We start from the raw sequence: 14,252 nt of genomic DNA, 5'->3' as shown, positions 1-14,252 counted from the left end.
GGTTTTCCTTGTCCATTCTCATCTATTTCGTTTATCAATCAAGCTTTTAGAAAAAAAACTCAAATTCAAAACTTGATTTATCGTTGTCTTCTAACTAAGATTAAAAAAAATTGATGAATTTTTACTAAGATTCTCACAAAGATTCAAAATATTTGGTGAAGATTCACAAAAGATAAAGCAGAGATCGAAGATACATGGTTGTGATTCTATGAAGAAAGAAAATATGGTAAATACTTTTATTTGTTTATGATGAACCAAATTAAACTCACTGAAGGATTTAACATTAAACACCCGATATGACATGTTGCGGCGGTTTTATCCTCTTCTATGAACGTTTTTCTTACCCGTTTCCGTTTCAAATCATAATTTGTTTTCAATTTCCAATTATATTTATAGTGATTCTGTGTTGTGGTCTTCTTCAACCATAATTCATGCGGTGGTGTATCAAAAGTTCAAAGAAACCCGCTCTTGACAACATATGTTTTAGTTGGTATTTTTTAGTTAGCAATATTTTATTAGCTGTTAAAAACTGGTAACTAAGAAAATATGTACCAGATAACAATTCATTTATTAGATAATGAATTATTTATCAGACAATGTATCAACTCACAAAACATATATCAATCTATTTATCATCTAACAAACGAAGAATAAAGTTGTTTATTCAGTATATAATATATCGGCTAACAAACCATATAACATGCTTTGTTAGCTGATCATGATTATGTGTAGCGTGTTAAAATAATCAATCACATACATAATAAAAAAATAATGCATCTATTACAAAAACATGTATCAGTTAACAAATAATGTATTAAATAATATATCAAGTACCAAGCAAAATGTAACACCTAACAAGCCATGTATCATCTAACCAACTATATATCTGCTAACAACACATGGCTTATAACATTTTACCACATATTATCAATTAGCGACAATTAAATAATAACAGTTAACAAACCATTTATCTCAAATGGCGATAAAAAACAAAAGATACACTAATAAACATAAATAATATTGGGTAACGAGTAAAATGGCTACTAACATAAATGTTATATATATCAACAAACATCAGGATATTGCTAGCCATCACTCTGGAATCATCTTCGATCTTCAGCAACTTCCCAATTCTGGGAAGAGAGTTTATCATCTGATCCTTCTCAGATCTGACACAACTTTCACCTACACCATCAAAGATAATTCAGACTTCTATATGATTATGATATATATAAACAGAGAATTAAATGATCATAAACCAAAGAAAATAAATTAAAAGGAAAAAAATTTAGCTGAAGAACATAATATGAAAAAATAGAACAAAACAAATTTAAAACAAACCTGAGATGGATTCCTTTCTCATTTTTTTCAATTATAAAGATCTATAGATTTGAGAAACAAAACAAAAATAAAGAAACTACAAAAAATAGAGGAGAGAGGAGAAAGACTTTGCGAAACACATATTTAATTGTAAAATACAGAGAAATGAAAAGAAAAAAAAAGTTTGGAGAAGAAAGATATTATGAGAAAAAAGAGAACTAGAAAAGGATTTTCCATCTAACACATATTTCCGACATGCGCAGAACATACTGACACAGCTTCACCTAGGGTCGTCAATGAGGAAGTAGGGTTAATTTCGGAATAAAACTAATACTGTCATTTCAGGTGCAAAGCTCTAGTTATGGTACAACTTTTTTTTTCCATGTTTTATTTTATTAATGGGTCTAAGCCTATGATCCAACAAAACAAACATAAAACATAAAGCCCGACACAATGGGCCTACATAAACTAAACCCGGGCCTAAAGCACAAGCCCACAAACCAAACGGCTAAACACGCGTCCAACAAAGCTCGCATGCCCGTCCACGTGTTGAAGCCCACCCCTTTCGAGAACACGCGTCACCTGGTCACACCACCGCGACCGGCACCGAGAAAACATCGCCGGCGAAGACGAAACCACCTATAGTTTCGACGGAGCACACCGGAAACTGAGACCATCTCACCCATCTGTTTCGCCTGGACTCTTCAACGGAGAGCTACATCGAGACTAACTCGAGAAAAACTACGCCGGAGTCAGAGAAGACAGAGCAGAAGGAGATGGTTTCGTCTTCGCCGGCGATGTTTTTCTCGGTGCCGGTCGCGGTGGTGTGACCAGGTGACGCGTGTTCTCGAAAGGGGTGGGCTTCAACACGTGGACGGGCATGCGAGCTTTGTTGGACGCGTGTTTAGCCGTTTGGTTTGTGGGCTTGTGCTTTAGGCCCGGGTTTAGTTTATGTAGGCCCATTGTGTCGGGCTTTATGTTTTATGTTTGTTTTGTTGGATCATGGGCTTAGACCCATTAATAAAATAAAAGATGGAAAAAAAAAAAAAAAAGCTCTAGTTATGGTACCAATTAAGGGCATGCGAACCAATTTTCTCAATTTGAGAAACAAAACAAAAATAAAGAAATCTCCTCATTCAGTAACAACATCAGTTATATCGTCTGTTTAAAAAGATATGATAAAATTTCCACAATCTTAAAACATATTTAAATATAAATAAAACACTACATGAACTATATTTCTGATGCCACCATACCTATTATAATTGTCTTCAGAACCAAACAGGTCAGAAAAATTAATACTCCATCGGTTTATAAAAAGATGTATATTTTAAAGTTTTTACACTATTAAGAAAATATTTTATAAAAAATGTTATAAATGCATTATTTCGTGATTAATTATTTTCCAAAACTTTTAACCAATCAAAAATTTAATAAACAGAATTAATTTTTTTTAAATATATTTTAATAAAATTATCTTGAAAATATAAAAAATGTATCTTTTGAAATATTTTTTTTAAGAAACATGAATTATTTTGAATGGAGAGATTATTAATTAGTAAATGGTTCACATTCCTCAAGAAACTAAAACCATAAAGATATATATCTAAATGTTTTATATGAATAAGAAGATAATGTAACCAACACAAGTTCATGATCGGCTATACTTCGTGCCACGATCACTGATACGTGGTCCACAAGTTTCCTTTTTCTTGCAAAGTAAATTATTTATTGACAATATTTCAAAGTTGGTTCGATGTTTCTGTCCGTATGCATTGCCCCCGTCCCTACGTTGCCTTTCGAGCAGCTTATCTTACGGTTAATGGTTCGACGAAAAGACAGTGACACATATCCAGCTAATTAGGATTTCTCTTGTTTGAATCGTTTACGCCCCACGAAAATGTAACTAAGGCACACAATATAAAACCAGATTCTAGTGTAGATATCCGGAGTAATCGTGAATCTAAAACAATTACAGAACTAATACATTACTTCATTTCTTATTTGTTGATTTAACATTCATAAATTTACTTTACTTTTCTAAGACAATAAATGTTTTATAGATTTTAAATTAGTATAAAAAGTATATTCTAATTTACATCAAATATATTTTATAAGCTTATATAAAATGACACATGGCAGTTTCTTAGAACTTGTGTTTAAATAAAAATATTATTTTCTCTGTTTCATAATAAATTTTACTTTAGATTTAATTTTTGTTTCAAAATAAGTATCATTCTATAATTATAGTGTAGTTTTACCATTTTGAATAACCAATAAGTTTTTATTTAAACTATTTTCATTTAATTAATCATACATTAAATAAATGATATATTAGTATATTACATAATTTTTTAATCTCCGTGAAAAATGTTAAATTGACACTTAATATGAAACATATATATATATATGTTGTGTTTCAAAAACAAAATGTTATATATATGCTAAGAGTTGATCTGCGCTTTACATGAAAGTTTGTGTTCATTGTGTTTTTATTTAACATTTGATTTTTGTTTAAAGAGTATGGTTTTATATTACGTATGAATTGTTGTTTCTATGATCATTTCTCTTTATATTATCATCATATTTTTTAACTTGTTTGTTTAAGAAGATTCAGTCATAGTTTCACTTCGGTTGACTAAGTTTCTAATATGACTATTATAATTGTTTCAGTGAACCTATGTTCAATTTTTATTATGTCGGTGTAAATTTTTTAATACGTTTATCGTAGTTTAAATCATCTCACTACAAGAAAACACAAGTTTAGCAAGGAAACTTAGCGAGGAAAACTAATCTTCGTAAATTTATGTCGACTTTACGAGGAAATATAAAATCAACGTTATTTCTTCGTAAAATAACGACGAAATCATTTCGTCGTAAAGTCGATGTAATGTCACGTGGATTTTACGAGGAAATACGCTTTCCTCGTAAGCTCGACATAAATGTAGCGTGTACTTTACGAGGAAATATTTTATGTCTACTTAGCGAAAAAATTTTGAATCCACCAACTTTGTAGTTGTAGCACGTTTTTTTCGGCAACCTAACTAAATTTCGTCATAAATTCCTAGCAAAATTACAGCTACCAGATTCTAAAATTTCCTATAAATATGGACGTTTGAACATCATTTTAAACACACCAACAAGAAAAAAAAAACGTGAAAGAAAAAAAAATGTCGGGCTACGAGAATATTTTCGAGTTGCGGAGGTGGATGCATATGCATAGAGATGCTAACGGGAGAGTGACGAAAGAATACCTTGCGGGGCTGGAGACATTTATGCATCAAGCAGATTCCACACCGCTCACCCAAGAAAGCGGTAAGATGTTCTGTCCTTGTCGAAAATGCAACAATTCGAAATTGGCAAATCGTGAAAATGTTTGGAAGCATTTAATAAATAGAGGTTTCACGCCAAATTATTATATCTGGTTTCAACATGGAGAATGTTATAATTATGATCAGAATGAAGCTAGTAGTAGTAATAGCAATTTTCAGGAAGAACCGGTTGATCATCATTTGCATAATGAACATAGTTACCATCAGGAGGAGCAGATGGTAGATTATGATAGGGTTCATGATATGGTAGCTGATGCATTCGTAGCTCATGATGAAGATGAAGAACCTAACATAGATGCAAAAAAGTTTTATGAAATGTTAAATGCGGCGAATCAGCCACTTTACAGTGGTTGTAGAGAAGGTCTCTCTAAATTGTCGTTGGCTGCTAGAATGATGAATATTAAAACTGATCACAATCTACCTGAAAGTTGCATGAATGAATGGGCAGACTTGTTTAAAGAGTATTTTCCGGAAGACAATGTGTCTGCTGATTCTTATTATGAGATTCAGAAATTGGTTTATAGTCTTGGGTTGCCTTCAGAGATGATAGATGTTTGCATCGACAACTGCATGATCTACTGGGGAGATGATGAGAAGTTAAAAGAATGTCGATTCTGCAAGAAGCCACGATTCAAGCCGAAAGGACGGGGACGTAATAGGGTACTGTACCAAAGGATGTGGTACCTACCAATTACAGACAGATTGAAAAGATTGTATCAATCTGAGCAGACAGCCAGAGAGATGAGATGGCATACCGAGCATACTCAGACGGATGGTGAGATGACTTATCCATCAGATGCAAGAGCCTGGAAACATTTTAACAAAGTACATCCGGAATTCGCTAGCAATAGTCGGAATGTGTATTTTGGATTATGCACAGATGGATTTAGTCCATTCGGAATGTCAGGGAGACAATATTCATTGTGGCCAGTCTTTCTTACTCCATACAACCTGCCACCGGAGATGTGCATGCAATGGGAGTTGCTATTCTTGACCATATTAATACCTGGTCCGAATCATCCAAAAAAGTCTCTGGATGTTTTCCTACAACCACTGATAAAAGAGTTGAAGGATTTGTGGTCAACAGGGGTGAGGACGTATGACTGCTCAACGAAGAAGAATTTTACGATGCGAGCAATGCTTTTGTGGACCATAAGTGACTTTTCTGCCTATGGGATGTTGTCTGGATGGACTACACATGGGAGATTAGCTTGTCCATATTGTAATGGAATGATAGATGCGTTTCAACTGAAGAATGGTAGGAAGACAAGTTGGTTCGATTGTCACCGTCGATTTCTTCCCATTGGCCATCCGTACCGAAGAAACAAGAAATTGTTTAGGCACAAAAGGGTTGTGAGTGACACTCCTCCGCCATATCTAACTGGAAAACAAATTGAAGTGCAAATCGACTACTACGGAGCTAACGAAACAGTTCGTTGTGGTGGTAATTGGCATGTCCCCGGTAATATGCCTGATTCTTACGGTGTTCATCACAACTGGCACAAGAAGAGTATATTTCGGGAGTTGCCATATTGGAAGGATCTTCTTCTGCGCCACAACCTCGATGTGATGCATATAGAGAAGAATTTCTTTGAGAACATCATGAATACAATATTGAATGTCCCAGGGAAAAAAAAAGACAACATAAAATCGAGGTTGGACTTGCCGGATATTTGCTCGAGAAGTGAGTTACACATAAAAAGCAATGGACAAGTTCCCATTCCGATATTCAGATTGTCTTCAGAAAAAAAGTCGGTGTTGTTCAACTGGGTGGCATCAGAAGTGATATTCCCCGATGGGTATATTTCAAATCTCTCTAGATGTGTTGAAAAGGGTCAAAAGTTCTCTGGGATGAAGAGTCATGATTGTCATGTCTTTATGCTACGACTACTTCCATTTGCATTTACGGAGCTACTTCCAAAAAATGTACATGAAGCACTTGCAGGTAGTATATTATAACGCAGTAGTTTTATAATGGTTTAGTTTGCAATAATATATGACTAATAATGTGTTTAATTGTTTTTGAAATATACAAGGCATTGAAGCATTTTTCAGGGAACAACTTCAGAAGAACATTCTCATCTTTTTGTGCAACTTGGAGAAGATATTTCCTCCGGGATTTTTTGACGTCATGGAGCATCTAGTGTCCACCTCCCATATGAGGCATTGCTTCGTGGACCTGTACATTACGGATGGATGTATCAGTATGAGCAGGCCATGAAATATTTGAAGGGAAAAGCAAAGAACCTCGCAAAAGTTGAAGGTTCTATAATTGCTGGAAGTTTGACGGAAGAAACTTCTCACTTCACATCGTATTACTTTGCGTCAAAAGTACGTACCCAAAAAAGAGCTCCAAGAAGATATGATGATGGTGGTGTCGCGTCAACATATGCAGTTGCTGGTGTTCCCGACATTTTTAGCCAGATTGGGCGACTCGTTGGGAAATCAAAAGAGGTTTGGTGGTCGAGTGAAGAAGACGCTCATAGTGCACAGATCCTATATTCTATGTTTTATTTATTTTTGCAGGTACAACAAATTCGAGCCTTTCATCTTAGCTTCACAAGCAGACCAAGTTAGCTTCCTTCCATACCCTCGGATGAGAGAATCAGGAATAAATTGGTTAGCCGTGATCAAAGTTACACCTCGAGGACGAATCATCAGTGGAGAAGAACCACCATTGCAAGAATAACAGATAAATGAAGTCGAGGAACCTGAACAAGAAATTGATGACATCCTTCTCATTGATCCGCATAATCATGAGTACGAAGATCTTACCGACGATGCCACAGACGAAGCTGTTGAAGACGAGTTTAATGAAAATGATGATGTCTTTAGTGATGACGAGAATGTCGATGTATCCGATTGATGTATTTGTTTTTAAAAAGATTGATTTTCAGACTTAATGCATGTGATTTGATGGATTTAATCATGAAAAAACTATTTATATAATTTGATTTTGTGTAAGGTAATGGGAGTTTGTATTAGAAATAAGAGATTGAGATTATAAGTTAAGGAATTTTGGTTTTAGAATTTAGGGTTTGGAATGGAAAGAATAGATTGAGGTTAAAGGGAAGATGGGTTTGGAGTTTGGAATATATGAAGTAGAAGATAAGGAAGATGGGGTTTGGGGTTTTGGATTTTAGGGATTTAAACATAATCCTCATAATTTCCTCGTAAAATAACGAGGAAATAACGATGTAATTAAAAAATAAAGAACGCGGGACTCGTTAATTCCACGTAATCTGAAATCGTCGTAAAGACCTCGTAACCGGAAAACGCGGGCCTTGCTATTTCCTCGTAAAATAAAAACAAGGGTCTTGCTATTTCCTCGTATATGAACGACCAATTAGGGACTACCGTTGTAATATTTGAAAAAAGAAGAGAAGAAAGATATTGGAATCACAGGTGGGAAGAAACAAGGCGAGACCTACGTAAGTCTAGCCTTGTCTCCGCCCACATGTGTTCCAATATCTTCTTCTCCTTCTTTTTTTTCAAATCTTTCTAATTTGAGAAGCAAACTGGTGAGTAATTATCTCTGATTTGAGAAGCAAATTGGTGAGTTTATCTTTGATTTGAGAAGCAAACTGGTGAGTATTTATAAGAAATTTCGAAAGGTTTTACGACCAATTCGCTTCGTCACATTCCTCGTAATTAAAAATTCGGGCCTCGCTAATTCTTCGTAAATGAACGAGTACGTTACGAGGAAATCAAACACGGCCCTTGCAAGCTCCTCGTTAAAGGGAAGATGGGTTTGGGGTTTGGAATATATGAAGTAGAAGATATGGAAGATAGGGTTTAGGGTTTCAGATTTTAGGGATTTAAACATAATCCTCAGAAGATGGGGTTTGGGGTTTCGGATTTTAGGGATTTAAACATAATCCTCGTAATTTCCTCGTAAAATAACGACGAAATAACGACGAAATTAAAAAAAAGAACGTGTGACTCGTTAATTCCACGTAATCCGAAATCGTCGTAAAGACCTCGTAACCGGAAAACGCGGGCCTTGCTATTTCCTCCTTATTTAACGTGGAATTTACGAGGAAAAAAATGCGGGCCTTTGTAATTCCTCGTAAATTTACTAGGACATTACGAGGATACCTAATCTCTTATATATACTCGCGAGCGCTCACACTTTCATTTCGTCTCAACTTCCTCTCCACTTCCTCTCTATTTCGTAGCAATGGTAACTCTCTCTAATTCCTCTGTATTTCCTCTCTAATTTGATTAGTTTAGGATAGATAGGTGGTTAGTGTAGGGAATTTAGATAGGTTTACGGATTTTATGTTAATTAGTGTTGATTATGTGGTTAATGTAGAGAATTTAGCTAGATTTATAGAAATTGTTAACTTCAAAGATTAAATTTTTTTTGCAGGGCACTCGAAAGAACATGCTTACTCCCCTTTACAGAGAGTTGTTCGGTGAGCCTGGTAGTCGTTTAGACCCGCCTTCTTTGGCTCCCGGTTCTTCTTCAGCTCCCGGTTCTTCGGGTCCGGAGACTGTCCCCGAGACTCAGTCTTCTCAGAGTGTCTCTCGGTCGCCTTCTTTTAGTGCACCATCGGTTCCTCGTGTGTCTCCTCCGATGCCTCCTCTTGTACCTCCTCCGATGGTCCTCCGATGCCCGCCGAGATTCATCCCGATTTGATGGTGCCTCCGAGTGCTCCTTACTCGCAGTACACTGTTTAGGACCTTCTCGGCCAGCCAGGCAGAGAAGGTTTACCAGTCATAGACCCCGACCGACCGGACGGAACTTTTTGGTATGTTACATCAATTATTATTTTTTAATTCTTTTAAAATTCTTTTATAACATTAATAAATAATTTATAATTTAAATTTGTTTTTTTCAGGTTTGGGGTTGACGGATGTCTTGCATCGGACGTAACCGACACGATCAAAGGTTACTTCTCCATGCCACATCTGAACTGGAAAAAGACGTCGATCTGCGTCAGAAACACGTGGTTCAAAATTTACGCTGTAAGTTACCATTACTTAATTATATATACTTTAATTTTTTCATGATTTATATATATTTTTTTTTAAAAACTAATCATTAATTTAAATTTTTTTTACAACAAAAATATCATTGGTCCATGGACCAATGAGAGGGTGAGGAAAGCGTTTTACGCGAAGGCGAAAGTTCGCTTGTTGGACATTGTCTCCAACTGAAAGGGTGACTCGATCGTGAAGGGGTATGAGTGTGGCAAACCCGCTGAGCTCACCACGGATGTGTGGGATGACCTCATCCGTTATTGGCGGGATCCTGACGCCATTAGAATCGCCCAGTCTTGCTCTGCCTCCTGTAACACGGTAGATGAGCACGGCCACGGGCCGATGCTTCACTCTACGAGCCAAAAAACCCACAACGGTGTCCGTTTGGAAATGGTAATTAAATATTTTATTTAATTATTTTTTTTAATTTATGTCGACTTTACGAGGAAATATAAAATCAACGTTATTTCTTCGTAAAATAACGACGAAATCATTTCGATGTATCCGATTGAGGAAAACACAAGTTTAGCAAGGAAATTTAACGAGGAAAACTAATCTTCGTAAATTTATGTCGACTTTACGAGGAAATATAAAATCAACGTTATTTCTTCGTAAAATAACGACGAAATCATTTCGTCGTAAAGTCGATGTAATGTCACGTGGCTTTTACGAGGAAATACGCTTTCCTCGTAAGCTCGACATAAATGTAGCGTGTACTTTACGAGGAAATATTTTACGTCTACTTAGCGAAAAAATTTTGAATCCACCAACTTTGTAGTTGTAGCACGTTTTTTTCGGCAACCTAACTAAATTTCGTCATAAATTCCTAGCAAAATTACAACTACCAGATTCGAAAATTTCCTATAAATATGGACGTTTGAACATCATTTTAAACACACCAACAAGAAAAAAAAAACGTGAAAGAAAAAAAAATGTCGGGCTACGAGAATATTTTCGAGTTGCGGAGGTGGATGCATATGCATAGAGATGCTAACGGGAGAGTGACAAAAGAATACCTTGCGGGGCTGGAGACATTTATGCATCAAGCAGATTCCACACCGCTCACCCAAGAAAGCGGTAAGATGTTCTGTCCTTGTCGAAAATGCAACAATTCGAAATTGGCAAATCGTGAAAATGTTTGGAAGCATTTAATAAATAGAGGTTTCACGCCAAATTATTATATCTGGTTTCAACATGGAGAATGTTATAATTATGATCAGAATGAAGCTAGTAGTAGTAATAGCAATTTTCAGGAAGAACCGGTTGATCATCATTTGCATAATGAACATAGTTACCATCAGGAGGAGCAGATGGTAGATTATGATAGGGTTCATGATATGGTAGCTGATGCATTCGTAGCTCATGATGAAGATGAAGAACCTAACATAGATGCAAAAAAGTTTTATGAAATGTTAAATGCGGCGAATCAGCCACTTTACAGTGGTTGTAGAGAAGGTCTCTCTAAATTGTCGTTGGCTGCTAGAATGATGAATATTAAAACTGATCACAATCTACCTGAAAGTTGCATGAATGAATGGGCAGACTTGTTTAAAGAGTATTTTCCGGAAGACAATGTGTCTGCTGATTCTTATTATGAGATTCAGAAACTGGTTTATAGTCTTGGGTTGCCTTCAGAGATGATAGATGTTTGCATCGACAACTGCATGATCTACTGGGGAGATGATGAGAAGTTAAAAGAATGTCGATTCTGCAAGAAGCCACGATTCAAGCCGAAAGGACGGGGACGTAATAGGGTACTGTACCAAAGGATGTGGTACCTACCAATTACAGACAGATTGAAAAGATTGTATCAATCTGAGCAGACAGCCAGAGAGATGAGATGGCATACCGAGCATACTCAGACGGATGGTGAGATGACTTATCCATCAGATGCAAGAGCCTGGAAACATTTTAACAAAGTACATCCGGAATTCGCTAGCAATAGTCGGAATGTGTATTTTGGATTATGCACAGATGGATTTAGTCCATTCGGAATGTCAGGGAGACAATATTCATTGTGGCCAGTCTTTCTTACTCCATACAACCTGCCACCGGAGATGTGCATGCAATGGGAGTTGCTATTCTTGACCATATTAATACCTGGTCCGAATCATCCAAAAAAGTCTCTGGATGTTTTCCTACAACCACTGATAAAAGAGTTGAAGGATTTGTGGTCAACAGGGGTGAGGACGTATGACTGCTCAACGAAGAAGAATTTTACGATGCGAGCAATGCTTTTGTGGACCATAAGTGACTTTTCTGCCTATGGGATGTTGTCTGGATGGACTACACATGGGAGATTAGCTTGTCCATATTGTAATGGAATGATAGATGCGTTTCAACTGAAGAATGGTAGGAAGACAAGTTGGTTCGATTGTCACCGTCGATTTCTTCCCATTGGCCATCCGTACCGAAGAAACAAGAAATTGTTTAGGCACAAAAGGGTTGTGAGTGACACTCCTCCGCCATATCTAACTGGAAAACAAATTGAAGTGCAAATCGACTACTACGGAGCTAACGAAACAGTTCGTTGTGGTGGTAATTGGCATGTCCCCGGTAATATGCCTGATTCTTACGGTGTTCATCACAACTGGCACAAGAAGAGTATATTTCGGGAGTTGCCATATTGGAAGGATCTTCTTCTGCGCCACAACCTCGATGTGATGCATATAGAGAAGAATTTCTTTGAGAACATCATGAATACAATATTGAATGTCCCAGGGAAAAAAAAAGACAACATAAAATCGAGGTTGGACTTGCCGGATATTTGCTCGAGAAGTGAGTTACACATAAAAAGCAATGGACAAGTTCCCATTCCGATATTCAGATTGTCTTCAGAAAAAAAGTCGGTGTTGTTCAACTGGGTGGCATCAGAAGTGATATTCCCCGATGGGTATATTTCAAATCTCTCTAGATGTGTTGAAAAGGGTCAAAAGTTCTCTGGGATGAAGAGTCATGATTGTCATGTCTCTATGCTACGACTACTTCCATTTGCATTTACGGAGCTACTTCCAAAAAATGTACATGAAGCACTTGCAGGTAGTATATTATAACGCAGTAGTTTTATAATGGTTTAGTTTGCAATAATATATGACTAATAATGTGTTTAATTGTTTTTGAAATATACAAGGCATTGAAGCATTTTTCAGGGAACAACTTCAGAAGAACATTCTCATCTTTTTGTGCAACTTGGAGAAGATATTTCCTCCGGGATTTTTTGACGTCATGGAGCATCTAGTGTCCACCTCCCATATGAGGCATTGCTTCGTGGACCTGTACATTACGGATGGATGTATCAGTATGAGCAGGCCATGAAATATTTGAAGGGAAAAGCAAAGAACCTCGCAAAAGTTGAAGGTTCTATAATTGCTGGAAGTTTGACGGAAGAAACTTCTCACTTCACATCGTATTACTTTGCGTCAAAAGTACGTACCCAAAAAAGAGCTCCAAGAAGATATGATGATGGTGGTGTCGCGTCAACATATGCAGTTGCTGGTGTTCCAGACATTTTTAGCCAGATTGGGCGACTCGTTGGGAAATCAAAAGAGGTTTGGTGGTCGAGTGAAGAAGACGCTCATAGTGCACAGATCCTATATTCTATGTTTTATTTATTTTTGCAGGTACAACAAATTCGAGCCTTTCATCTTAGCTTCACAAGCAGACCAAGTTAGCTTCCTTCCATACCCTCGGATGAGAGAATCAGGAATAAATTGGTTAGCCGTGATCAAAGTTACACCTCGAGGACGAATCATCAGTGGAGAAGAACCACCATTGCAAGAATAACAGATAAATGAAGTCGAGGAACCTGAACAAGAAATTGATGACATCCTTCTCATTGATCCGCATAATCATGAGTACGAAGATCTTACCGACGATGCCACAGACGAAGCTGTTGAAGACGAGTTTAATGAAAATGATGATGTCTTTAGTGATGACGAGAATGTTGATGTATCCGATTGATGTATTTGTTTTTAAAAAGATTGATTTGCAGACTTAATGCATGTGATTTGATGGAGTTAATCATGAAAAAACTATTTATATAATTTGATTTTGTGTAAGGTAATGGGAGTTTGTATTAGAAATAAGAGATTGAGATTATAAGTTAAGGAATTTTGGTTTTAGAATTTAGGGTTTGGAATGGAAAGAATAGATTGAGGTTAAAGGGAAGATGGGTTTGGAGTTTGGAATATATGAAGTAGAAGATAAGGAAGATGGGGTTTTGGGTTTTGGATTTTAGGGATTTAAACATAATCCTCATAATTTCCTCGTAAAATAACGAGGAAATAACGATGTAATTAAAAAATAAAGAACGCGGGACTCGTTAATTCCACGTAATCTGAAATCGTCGTAAAGACCTCGTAACCGGAAAACGCGGGCCTTGCTATAGACTCGTAAAATAAAAACAAGGGTCTTGCTATTTCCTCGTATATGAACGACCAATTAGGGACTACCGTTGTAATATTTGAAAAAAGAAGAGAAGAAAGATATTGGAATCACAGGTGGGAAGAAACAAGGCGAGACCTACGTAAGTCTAGCCTTGTCTCCGCCCACATGTGTTCCAATATCTTCTTCTCTTTCTTTTTTTCCAAATCTTTCTAATTTGAGAAGCAAACT

General features: G+C 36.6%; 1 long non-coding RNA gene across 1 annotated transcript; it reads right to left on the bottom strand.

Moving 5' to 3' along the window:
* Positions 1 to 793: 793 nt before the first annotated feature.
* LOC106417778 lies at positions 794 to 4,424 on the bottom strand. Its single transcript, XR_002656424.2, has 2 exons — positions 1,342 to 4,424; positions 794 to 1,185 (listed from the first exon to the last, which is right to left on the bottom strand). It is a non-coding gene; the product is annotated as an uncharacterized LOC106417778 (long non-coding RNA).
* Positions 4,425 to 14,252: the final 9,828 nt, after the last annotated feature.

The sequence above is a fragment of the Brassica napus genome, chromosome C3, assembly GCF_020379485.1.
Source record: "Brassica napus cultivar Da-Ae chromosome C3, Da-Ae, whole genome shotgun sequence".
NCBI classification, from domain to species: domain Eukaryota; kingdom Viridiplantae; phylum Streptophyta; class Magnoliopsida; order Brassicales; family Brassicaceae; genus Brassica; species Brassica napus.
Note: the sequence above shows the minus strand (reverse complement) of the source record. Positions and strands in the feature narration are given on the sequence as shown.